We start from the raw sequence: 13,111 nt of genomic DNA on the forward strand, positions 1-13,111 counted from the left end.
TCCACAACGAAAAAAATATAAACTAACTAGAATCTTGTTGCAAAAGCAACAAAAAGGTCTTCCGTTTTGATATACATGTATCAATTTAACTGTAAGACATTGCTTCTCTCACATAGAAAAAAAAGTGGATATGATAATTATTGTGAATGATATATCCAGACGTTACTTACATGTAAAACAAATTTGTACAATCATAAGTCAATCCTTCCTCAAAGTTTGGTTAGTCACGTGTCTGCCAAATCTTAATCTCTTTGAAACAATATTTTTTGTCTCAAGACCGGAAACGGACAAACGGAAGTGATTAATAAAAACAAAACAAAAGCTGGTATTTCTCGTACATTTGCTTAACGTACATCACTGTCTATCAGGCAAGATGAAACACCCAAGAAAGTCAATTAAACTTGTTAAAACATGATTTGTTTGAACACTTCCGGTAAGAACCGGAAGTGACAGTTGACAAAATTAAACCTGTTAAACACATTCCCAATCAATTTTCTATCAATTATGAAAGCTTCGTGTCTCAATCACTTACAGTGACAAAAATTTCGCGGACATCAAATTTGTAAAAAGGAAAGCTACATAGAGATATTTGAGATATCTCACCGGAAGAAAAATTTATTTGCTAATTAAACATTATATAGATGACATATGTAAGATTGTTTACTGATATTTTCATTTTATGTAAAATGAATTAAATATGAAAAAAACAAATTTTTGAAGTGCTTCCGGTGACGACCGGAAGTTACGCCGAACAAAACAAAATAGTGTAAACACATGTACATACACAGGTCTATCATCCCACAAAGTTTGATTGTTCAAGTCGTCACCGTTTTAGAGATCTCTAGGAATCAAGGTTTTTTGTCTCGGGACAGAAAACGGACAAACAGAAGTGTTCGATGAAAATGAAAGTTGGTATTTCTTAAACATTACACAACAGGACTTTATTGGCTATCAATTTATCTTACATTGTCAAACAAAAACAGTTAAACTCTGAAGCAACTTGAATTGTTTGAACTCTTCCGGTGTGGACCGGAAGTGACGGTTAACAAAATGAGAGCGGTTAAACACATCTTCTATCAAATGTCTATAATCCATGTAAGTTTTGTGTCTTGGTCACTTACAGTTTATGAGATCAAACTGTAATAATATTTGTTTTGAAAAGACTACCTGAGATATTTGAGATATCTCACCGGAAGTATTTTTTTTTGTTTCTTAATCATCGGATAGATGACATTAGAAAGCGTTTATACTTATATTTCAATTCTGTGTTAAATAAATAAAATGCATAAAAACATAATTTTTGAAGTGCTTCCGGTGACGACCGGAAGTTACGACGAACAAAACAAAATAGTTTAAACACATCTACAACTATAGGTCTATCATCCCTCAAAGTTTTGAGGTTCAAGTCTTTATCGTTTCTGAGATCTCATTGTCCATAGCTTTTTGCCGCGGGACAGGAAACGGACGACCGGAAATGAATTTTGAATAAATGAAAAAAGTGCCTGGAGATATTACCATTCTCTATCAGTCCTTAAAATTTCAAGAAAATCTATGAGGCCATCTCTGAGAAATCTTGTGGACAAAAAAAGGCAAAAAAAAAATAAGACGTTGGAAACGGAAGACCTTAACAATCGGTGAGCAATGATTTGACGCTGTTTTACCAAATTTACGGGTAGCATTCTGATCATACATTATCGTTTCGTTATCAATATGTTTTTACACTGTTTCATGCTGTATATGGATTTTATATATCGTTTTAGGCGAAAGTGCGCCCAATATGAAAATAAAAGCAATATACTGAATAGAAAAATGTAAATTTTACCTTTGAGGTCTCCAACTCCATCTCCTTTACTAGTGTAATCATTTTTAAAACTTGAATCCTGGAAAGATTCGGGCAGGATTTCATACACTGTACCCCTGTCATACCATGTTAGTTCGGGTCGAAAAGGACGTTTTGGAGCCAGGACGATAATGACAATCATTATGGCAACAATCAAGAAAGAAAATCCCATAAAAAGACGACCAGGAGGATCTGCTTTAACTTCATCCTCCATCCTTCCTTACCGAGACCCGTGGAACTCGTTTCGTCAACTGATCTGCTTAAATCTAGGTAAACGTGTTGCTTTTCTCTCCCATTGATAAATTTAGTCTTTTCCAATTCATCTTAATTGGGTAAATATTTCCTAACAGAGTTTGTCATAAATGCGTAACTCGTATTCCCGGGGTTTTAAAAGAAATTAAACCCCCTTAATATTGGATTGGTCCATATGCTAATGCATATTCTGATATATCGAATGTTTAAATTTTAAACATTCGATCTATCAGAATACATAGTATATGGATCAGTCCAATATTAAGGGGGTTTAATTTTTTTTTAAACCCCGGGAATACGAGTTACGCATTTATGACAAACTCTGTTAGGAAATATTTAAAGGGGTTAAAGAACGTAAAGTGTGTTATGGGCTGCGTTCAAGATCGTAGCTGCTAGCCTAGCCGCTAGGTCGTAGATATCTAGGTCTATTGAACGGACCGCGAGGTCTCAGATTTGAAGTTGGAAATATTCAACTGAAGACTTATTACATTTACATAATTTGTTAATTTCAAGCGGAAATATATATGTTTAGATTCATTATAACTTAAAGGATGAATAAAATATCACTATATAAATAGATTTCGTGTTTGTTACAAAGTGGTAACTAAGATGGCCATCTTGAATTCGATACTTAGCATAAAATATTTAGGCTACGAATATCTACCTAGCCGCTAGGCTAGTGAATAGCCGGTGTTTTATAAAGGAAAACAAGTCCGGTTGTGGGTTATCTCACTTTATTGCCTGACCCCAGGACTATATTATATATGGGATCAGCCCTACAATAATCAACATAAATATTAATATACAATATGACAAACAATAATTTCATTTGCACGCTAACATGTATTTGTTATATAAGTAAAACACACAGTCCCACAGCCTCTAAAATTGGTAATAAAATAATTACGTTTATGTTATTGAACTTGATAATTTAAAATGGATATCAGCAACTTTATACTCAGTTACTTGCTATAATTGGCTATAAAATAGTACTCTAGAATTACATATAATATAAATGTAATAATGTGCATATCTAAGGATATCGTACCGATTTATGGAATCGAGCTGAATCTAATCTAACTATATCTGGGCAATGTAGCTGTCACATATACCTGGAACAGTGCCGTATTTCAATTAAAAAGTACATGAAATATTAGAGGATAGAATACAGCGTTACAAGTAAACTTCAACCTTATGTTTTCATTATTTATAAAGTAAAATTATCAGAATACTAAATTAATATATACGTCTGGCAGACTGTAAAAATATTCATTCATTCACTCATTCAAAAGAGGAAATATTAGTAGGATATAAAAACTACTTACTGTGCGTTCTGTATGTAACTATTTATATGTACGTAAGTGGCTAGAATATGCTGTCTACGCCCTGAGTCGTAACTGGTCTGGTCACTCTCAGAACCTGTTAACTGGATTTTATAAAATGCACGACCCGCCAAAGTGGCTAGGCCAATCAAATGCGTTGATATTTTTACATACAACTGTCTCGTCGATCAGGTCGTTTAGTTATTAATAGTAACATGCAAAAGAAGAAGATGAATATAGAATGAAATGAAACACACGCAAAATCAACACTACCACATACTCCCCCGGTTTTCTGTGTCATCAGCTTGTTGGGCGTACGTCCCTAACGTTCTCCCTTTGCTGATCTTCTCCAGTAACATCTTGTACATGTACATCATGTGGTGTGTACTCCTCTGTTACTGCGTATTGTACCGGTACATCTATTTCTGATTCACTTTCACTGGATTCGTCACTAAGTTCTGATTCATCATCTACGATTTGATGCTGGACATTTTTCGGTGTTATAGCAGGTGGTATTTCTTTGGTAGTATATTTCGACTGTCTTTGCCGAAATCCATCCAAATGACCAATGGGAAGAAGTAGATTTCGGTGGAGTGTCCTTTTCATTCCTTCCCCATTTTCCTTGAATACCGTGTAAACAGGAATTGTCGGGTTGGGCTGCTTCTGGACAATGTAAACATCTTCTTCCCACCTATCTGCTATTTTATGTTTACCCTCGAAACTTACAATTTTTACAAGCACCCGATCTCCTTCTCTGATGTTGCATTCCCTTGCTTTCAAATCATAATAATCCTTTTGCTTATCACGTGCTTGTGCTGCTGCTTTTGATGCAAGCTCATATGCCTTCTTCATCCTCCCCCTAAGATCCTCCATGTATTTTGTCAGTGTCTTTTGTTCTTGCACATTGATTCCAAATGCCAAATCAATCGGGAGTCTGGGTTCACGGCCGAACATTAGACAATACGGCGATTCGTTTGTTCTCTCATGACGAGTACAGTTGTAAGCGTGAACCAGCGATGCAACATGGGACTTCCAATTGATTTTCTGATGTGGTTCAAGGGTTCCCAACATATCCAAGAGAGTACGGTTAAATCTCTCAGTCATGCCGTTCCCCATGGCATAGTAGGGTGTTGTCCTTGATTTCACCATCCCCGTGATGTTACATAACTCTTTTATGATCTTGCTCTCAAAGTTGGCCCCTTGGTCGCTATGTATTCTAGATGGTATTCCGTAATATGTTATAAAATTGTTATACAAAGCTTCTGCTGTTGTCTTTGCAGTCATGTTGCGTGTAGGTATTGCATGTGCTAACCTAGTAAAGTGGTCTGTGACTACTAATATGTGTTGGAAACTTCCTTTAGATTTCTCAAGCGTCAAAAAGTCCATACAGACAAGTTCTAACGGGTAGTATGTTTTGATTCCAATAAGTGGGGCTCGCTGATTAGTTGATGTTTTCCTACAGACGCATCTCTGACAATTTCGTATCCAGTCTTCCGTATCGCTAAACATCCTGTTCCAGTAGAAACGATCTCTAATCAAGGACATTGTTCTCTCTCTCCCTCCATGTCCAAACCTATTATGCAATTGTTCTAATACAGTATTGACATAACACTTTGGAAGAACAAGTTGTCTTTTCTCATTTCCGTGGACTGTTGTTTTCCTGTACAACACACCATCTTCGATGTACAGTCTTTTGAAGTTCTTGATTAAGGCGTATGAATCCTGGCCAAATGACAACTGGTGCATCTTAGGTTTCTTCCCCAACTGAACATGATGCTTCCATTCCATAAGTATAGGGTCAGTATCCTGTTTTTCTTTCCAGTCTATTACAGTTGCTACTGCTGAGCTGCTTGTATCACTTTCAAGGGTCTTTGTATTTAAGGATATGCTACAAATCAATCCTTCAAAATACATAGAGTGGCATATGGCTTTGACAGAATCATTACTTATAACCTCTGTATCATGGGTCATTCTGCTAAGTCCATCTGCATCCTGATTTTTCTTGCCTGGTCTGTATACTATGTTAAAATTAAAGTTGGATAGTTCTGCAAGCCACCGATGTCCTGTGGCATCCAGCTTGGCGGAAGTTAACACGTACGTCAGCGGATTATTATCCGTATATACAGTAAAGGAATTTCCATACAAATAATCTTTAAATTTTTCCGTTATGGCCCATTTGAGCGCAAGAAATTCCATTTTGTGGGCAGGGTAATTCCTTTCCGCTCTGGAGAGACTCCGACTGGCATAGCTTATCACTCGTTTTGTTCCGTTTTGGTTTTGGTATAAAACAGCACCGAGTCCTTGTAAACTTGCGTCAGTGTATACCTCGAACGGTTGAGAGTAGTCTGGAAAACCCAGGATTGGCGGTGATGCTAAGCAGTCTTTCAGTCTCTTAAAAGCTTCCTCTTCTGTGTTACCTCATTTCCATTTCTGTTGCGCTGATTGCTTCCCCTTCTTTTTGTCATTTGGTATTGGCATGAGCGCTGTTAATGGTTTGGCTATCTTGCTAAAATTTTTAATGAATCGACGATAATAGCCAATGAAGCCTAAAAACCTCCTCACATCCTCAGGTGTCTTTGGTGTTGGCCAATTTCTCACTCTTTCTGTCTTCTCTGGATCTGTCTCTATTCCTTTCTTAGAAACAATGTGTCCTACATATTTGACACGCTGCATCAAAAAACTGCACTTCTTAGGTGATAGTTTAAGACCTGCTGTTCTTAATCTGTTGAACACTTCTTCTAATCTCTTCATGTGTTCCTCATACGATTTCGCAAAAATGATTATGTCGTCCAGAAAAATCATGCAGGTGTTAAGGTGTAAATCGCCAAGGATCTCTTCCATTAGCCTCTGATACGTCGCAGGACTATTTGACAAGTCAAAGGGCATCCTGTTATATTCGTAAAACCCCAGAGGGCCGACTGTAAATGCAGTGCGCTCTTTGTGCTCCTCTTTGATGTTGACCTGGTGGTAGCCTGACTTTGCATCTAAGACAGTGAAGAAAGAATTTCCACTCAGGTTGTGCAAAATTTCTTCAACTATAGGGAGTGCATAGGCGTCCTTCTTTGTTCTGCTGTTTAATTGCCTATAGTCAACACACATCCGCAGTTCATTATTTTTCTTCCTGCATAGCACGACATTGCTGGTGAATGGAGATTTACTCTTTCTGATGATTCCAGCATTTAGAAGTTGTTGAAGATGGTCCCTCACTTCTTGGTACATAGAAGGAGGAATGCGTCTCGACCTCTGCTTAAATGGTGTGTCATTTTCCAGTTCAATGCTGTGTTCTACTGAAGTGACTTGTCCAATATCTGTACTGTTCCATGAAAATAAATCCAGATTCCTAGTGAGAAACTCTTTTGATTCTTTATACTGATTAGCTGTTACATTTTCTATGTCAATATTAAAGCTGTCTACTCTAGGATTGATTTCACTATTTCCAATAGATAAATCCTCTATGTTCACTGCTTGTAATTCGCACAGTATTTCTCTGGGTGAAATGGTTACTGTTGAAGTTGTTATATTACAAATGTGAACAGGTACAGCATCCTTTCTCCCATATTTGTAGTTGATGATAGTAGGAACTATGTCCAAGTCTTTGGGTATACGAGATTCTGATCATTCATCTGATGCTTGTAGCATTGCACAGGATTCCTGATACCGCATTTGTTTATCAACATATCCCATGACAGTTTTCTGGCTGTTTGGTGGAATAGTGATCTTTGCTTCCTCTGCAGATTTTACAATTCCAAGCTTGTAGCCATTCCTTCTCAGCTCTTTCTCTCTCTTGGACAGACATTGAAAGGCTAAAAACCAGGGTGTGTGAAGATTGGCTTTCTGTAAATACCTTTCTTCGTGAATTTCTTTTGTATCTTCTAGCAAAGTTTTTAGAATATTTGTTCCCAATAGTATTGGTACTGATTGGTGATAATTAGTGTCTTGTACTATCAGGAACAAACAAGGATAAACTCTGTCATTCTGCAATCTGGGAACTATGATCTCTGCTTCTAGGTATCCTTCATACGGCAGAGACTTTCCATCCACACCCTGTAATTCGAAGATTCCATCAAAACTTCTTATTTCCGTCTGTGGAAAATTTTCTTTGTAAAATGATAGCGCTAGTGTTGATACTGTCGAACCGGTGTCTAACAATGCTCTTGTCATTTTGTTTTCAATAATCAAATCTACTTCACATGCTTCTCCAACTAAATTTTCTCTGCTGACTTGACGCATCTGCTGTATGCGACCTATCGTCCGCGCCTTGACAAAGGTCGTCTGAAGTTTAAATCTCTTTTTGAGTGGTCCAGTCTGACTCTACAACCAATAGCTATATGTCCCTTCTGATTGCATCTATGACAGGTAGGTTCTTGGTTATCTTCTGTATTTCCCATGCTTTGCTGATTTCCCATCATGCTTTGCTGAGGATCCCTATCCTGGATATATCCTCCTCTAGGCCTCCACTTCTGGTATCCCCTGTTGTAGGGTCTATTCCACCCTCCTCTGTAATATCCTCTGTATCCATCATTTATCTGTTGTATTTGAGTACAACTGTCCTGTGTACTTTGTTTCCCTTCATTTATATTTTTTTTCATGTCTGTCACATCCAGTGATAGTTTCTGAACCATGTCTTTTAGTTGATCTATGTTAGATTGAGACTCTGTTGTTGTAACTTGTTTTACTTGACCAGATGTGAATGTTTTCCTCTTGTTCATTTCTTCCTCTTTCCTTCTTACAGTTTTTCTGAGTTCATCAAAGTCTCTTATTTTCTCAAAGATGTAACCTGTAGTATCCTGCAATGTTGACTCCATTCCCTCATAGAACATATTCCGGAGCATTTCATTTGCCTCTGATGGTTTGACTTGTTTTAAATGTATGGCCTTATTAATCAGATCTTCTAGTCTGCATCCCCAGCTTGCTACATCTTCATCATCTTTTTGTTTTGCACTAAAAAATTCTGAAAGGATGCTTGACTTTGTGTCAATTGTTCCAAAGATGCTTTCCAGATTGTACAAAATGTCATCAACTTTTGCATCTGCTCCTAGTCTCATAATGACTCTGGCGGCCTCTCCTCGAACAGATCTACGAATTGCTTGTGTTATTGTGGCATCTGAGTACTTGTCCTTGCATAAACATTCAACTTCATACTTCCACAGATCAAAGGTGGCATCTCCTTTTTTATCTCCAGAAAAGTTAGGAAGTCTTGGAGTTTGGTATGTATTTGGAGATTTGTCCTGTGTGGATGCGCTGGCAGTTGCCCCATCAGATTTTGGCTTTGCTCCTGTGGAGAAATCAAGTAACCACTTTTGAAATTTTTCTTTAGATTGCAGGTTAGGTTTGACTCCCATCTCTGTAAACCCTTCCGCCATGGTCTTAAGTTCCTCATCCTTGAACGCATCTGTCAGTGGCATTCTTAATTAAGTACAATATTTCTCAATCTAACCCAACAAACAAAATCAACAATGTGACAATAGAAATAATCAGGTTTCAAACATCAAAAACACACCTGAATCCAGTTCAAAAAAATTAAACAAAATTAATCCTGCTATCAAACAATTGGTTTGGGCTCTGAGTTGATTAAAAATTAATTTCAATCTATGAAGGAAAAAAAATCAACTTTTTTCTAAATAAAGGAATAAATTTCCAAAAATATCAATAACTGAGAAAATAATGGATAAGTTTTTTTTCAGGAAAAAAAAATTCAAAATAATTTACTGAGTAAATTTAAAATGTGCCTAACAAAATTGAAGTTAACTGATCAAAGGGAGGTAATCCAAAATTTTGCAATGACTCAAGGGTACACAGGTAAAATATTTTCAGAAAAAAAATCAAAGAAAAGATAATAAACACAAGTTAAGCAAAAAATCAACTATCTCTATCCAAACAATACCTTAAAATAATTTGGCCTTAATCACTAAAGAACAAAATTCTGTGTTACAAAAAATTGTTTTCAAAATTCAGATTCAATACACACAAGCAGAAAAAATATTTGACCGGTCAGTATTAAAAAAAAAATCACCAAAAAAAAAATCTAAATCAAATATGACACAAAACTATCTAATCTACAAAAATCTTGGAAAAAAATAACTCAATATGAACAACCCAAGTACCTTTTAGAAATTAAAATAGCGCAGCTGTCTTCACTGTCAAAACGCCGATCACGCGAAGTGCACTCAGTCGGAACCGAAGGTCGGAAACTAGTTTTCTTCATATCATGATTAGACACATTATCAATTTTTGAAAAATTTAGCAGCGCTTCATCACTTCATTTTTGTTTCATATGAATCGATTGATATTGACTTTGATGAAAATCAATATGAACATTTTGGAAAAATATATGACAAAATTAATAGCAGAGGGATATTACACCTTAAGCAATACTGATATGGACTACAAGTATGCAAAGTGAATGAAACAATGGAATGATTTAAAACATGCAATTAGAAGGAAATTGTAAGTTTCGTCACAGGTATACTCTATGTATTGACAACAGATAAACTTTAAATCAGACGCTTCCTATCTATTCGCTCTGTCGCTATACAAAGGGCAGTGGACTTGATGTAATGTGGTTTAAGTGCTATGGGATGAAGGATATTAATAGAAAGTATAGTATTTTCGCTATCACCCTCTTTCACTACTTGACAAGTAACAATTATTCGAAATAAAAATATGCTACGATATCAGCCTAGGTGAGACTACAATATATATCAATCAGCTGATTCTCTGTGACTCAAATAAAATGATTACTCTAGCGTAACGATGAATACAATAGTAAACACTGTAAAAAAAATTACAGACCTTACTCGGTGGGACTGTGGAATTTCACATATTCAATAAAACAATGAATCACAAGAATGCGTGCAATATAAGTTGAAATGTGTCCGTGATGAGAGAAAGTCCGGATCGTCACACGTTCGGGTCCCGCTGCTGATCCGAAGAACGAATCCGTCTTGTCCTCCTATGGCAAGGAAAGTCCACCATTCACGGCCTTCACAAGCTAGTAGTGGGTCGAGTGGATGGTCCTCATAGTCCGTGGTCAATCACGTTGGGCGCCATTTGTAGCCGGTGTTTTATAAAGGAAAACAAGTCCGGTTGTGGGTTATCTCACTTTATTGCCTGACCCCAGGACTATATTATATATGGGATCAGCCCTACAATAATCAACATAAATATTAATATACAATATGACAAACAATAATTTCATTTGCACGCTAACATGTATTTGTTATATAAGTAAAACACACAGTCCCACAGCCTCTAACATTGGTAATAAAATAATTACGTTTATGTTATTGAACTTGATAATTTAAAATGGATATCAGCAACTTTATACTCAGTTACTTGCTATAATTGGCTATAAAATAGTACTCTAGAATTACATATAATATAAATGTAATAATGTGCATATCTAAGGATATCGTACCGATTTATGGAATCGAGCTGAATCTAATCTAACTATATCTGGGCAATGTAGCTGTCACATATACCTGGAACAGTGCCGTATTTCAATTAAAAAGTACATGAAATATTAGAGGATAGAATACAGCGTTACAAGTAAACTTCAACCTTATGTTTTCATTATTTATAAAGTAAAATTATCAGAATACTAAATTAATATATACGTCTGGCAGACTGTAAAAATATTCATTCATTCACTCATTCAAAAGAGGAAATATTAGTAGGATATAAAAACTACTTACTGTGCGTTCTGTATGTAACTATTTATATGTACGTAAGTGGCTAGAATATGCTCTGTCTACGCCCTGAGTCGTAACTGGTCTGGTCACTCTCAGAACCTGTTAACTGGTTTTTATAAAATGCACGACCCGCCAAAGTGGCTAGGCCAATCAAATGCGTTGATATTTTTACATACAACTGTCTCGTCGATCAGGTCGTTTAGTTATTAATAGTAACATGCAAAAGAAGAAGATGAATATAGAATGAAATGATGATTTGATGAAAACAACATGAACATGAACACATATTTTATTTTATTTAAACACACATATTGATCTTTTTATTTAATAAACAAACACACGCAAAATCAACACTACCACACTAGCATACCGTTCAACAACGTAGCCCTACCTAGCCGCTACGATCTTGAACGCAGCCCTGTTCTATTCAAACTGAAGCCATATAGATACACCATAGCTACATACACCACGCCATAATGTAGAAATGACTGCATGATGAAATCTATTTATTTAAAAAAAAAATTCAGTTCAATACAACTTTATGCAAGAAATCCTTTCATCAAATTGAAAGTACAATTATAATCAAAGTACTGACAGCACTGAAAGACGGGGACTTGAAAGTTTGAATTTGTAATTGTCCTCGATTTCCTCGAATATGCTTCCAAAATTTATGAGTTTGAACTATTTGTTACAATTCGGCTTTTTTGCAATTGTCTGATACTTTATCTAAATTTTACTTCACCCGGCATTCATAATTGTAGAAAATTGACACAACGGTATATTATGTAAAATAAGACCCCAAGGTAAAATTTTAAAAATAACTACTAACCGGGAAAATCAACTATATCAAAGTAGATAATTTTAATCATTAGATTTATTCAATTTTGTGATCCAAGGGATAATCCACAAGTCGGACGGTATCTGTAATAAAAGTTTTATGAAAACCCCGAAAACTCTAAAACTGCTGAATTAACAAACAAAGTGAACATTTGTATACCGATATCAAACACAGGCACCTGACGTTAGAAATGTTTTTTTTACAATAAGATTCCAAGATTTTTAAGACCGACTAATCTGACACGATTTTCTTCATTTGCGATTAATGCAAAATTAATAGGTAAAAATAAATCCGTTCGCCACTTGCTACTTTTTTGTGTAAACTCGTGCATCACCTACACGAATTACGAAACAACAGTTCCTTTCATTAAAAATCATACTCCGAAAATCAGAGACATAATTAAATAACAGAGATTGTCAACTCCGCCATTAGCGTGTAAATGTTACGGGACCAACCTTACTTTGAGAACTACAAGTGCAACAGCAATCTTGTATAAGTCATTAAATTTGAACCTGATAGTAAACATGAACATGAACCTGTAAATATTTTAAGCATGTTTTATTTATAAATATTTACAAAAACTCTTTATTTAGTTTTTAAATTACTTTTTTAAAACTTATTGACTTTTCACAAAGTAATGGTAATGCATTTCTTTACTCATGTAATGGTAATGTAATGCATTACTTCAAGAAAATTAAGTAATGGTAATGGTAATTTAATGCCCTAATTCATGAAGTAATGGTAATGTAATGCATTATTTTACAATGTAATTCACTCCAAGCCTGATTCCAACTAAGCCGGAAAACATGAACATTATAACATTTAACTTGGTTCTTCAATCGATAAGATTGTATATATTAAATGATGTATAAGTCTTCCAAAATGTATAATCTATTATAGATTTTGCTTACAATGCATTGTTTAAAATTTAATTTCAGTTTAATCAACTAAAGAGCCAACGAACGAGAAGGCAAATTCAGACTTGTTTTTATTTTCTTTGTACAAAATTCCTTTAGAGACGAATAGCAGTCATACCGCAAGTAGACTGGAAGCCAATGAAACACCTATTTAATTTGTAAAACATCTGTGTATAACCCGTCCCGATTTTAACTTCGGCTTGCGCATGAAGTTTGGTAGTATTAAGGTGAAAGATTGTCAAAATAAAATT

The 13,111-nt window shown here is 35.6% G+C and overlaps 1 long non-coding RNA gene across 1 annotated transcript; it reads right to left on the bottom strand.

The window, feature by feature from the left end:
• Positions 1-2,708: 2,708 nt before the first annotated feature.
• On the bottom strand, positions 2,709-11,100 carry LOC136276660 (uncharacterized). Its single transcript, XR_010715216.1, has 3 exons — positions 10,207-11,100; positions 3,141-3,204; positions 2,709-2,868 (listed from the first exon to the last, which is right to left on the bottom strand). It is a non-coding gene; the product is annotated as an uncharacterized lncRNA (long non-coding RNA).
• Between the last annotated feature and the right edge of the window lie 2,011 nt (positions 11,101-13,111).

This window comes from Magallana gigas, chromosome 6 (assembly GCF_963853765.1).
Source record: "Magallana gigas chromosome 6, xbMagGiga1.1, whole genome shotgun sequence".
NCBI classification, from domain to species: domain Eukaryota; kingdom Metazoa; phylum Mollusca; class Bivalvia; order Ostreida; family Ostreidae; genus Magallana; species Magallana gigas.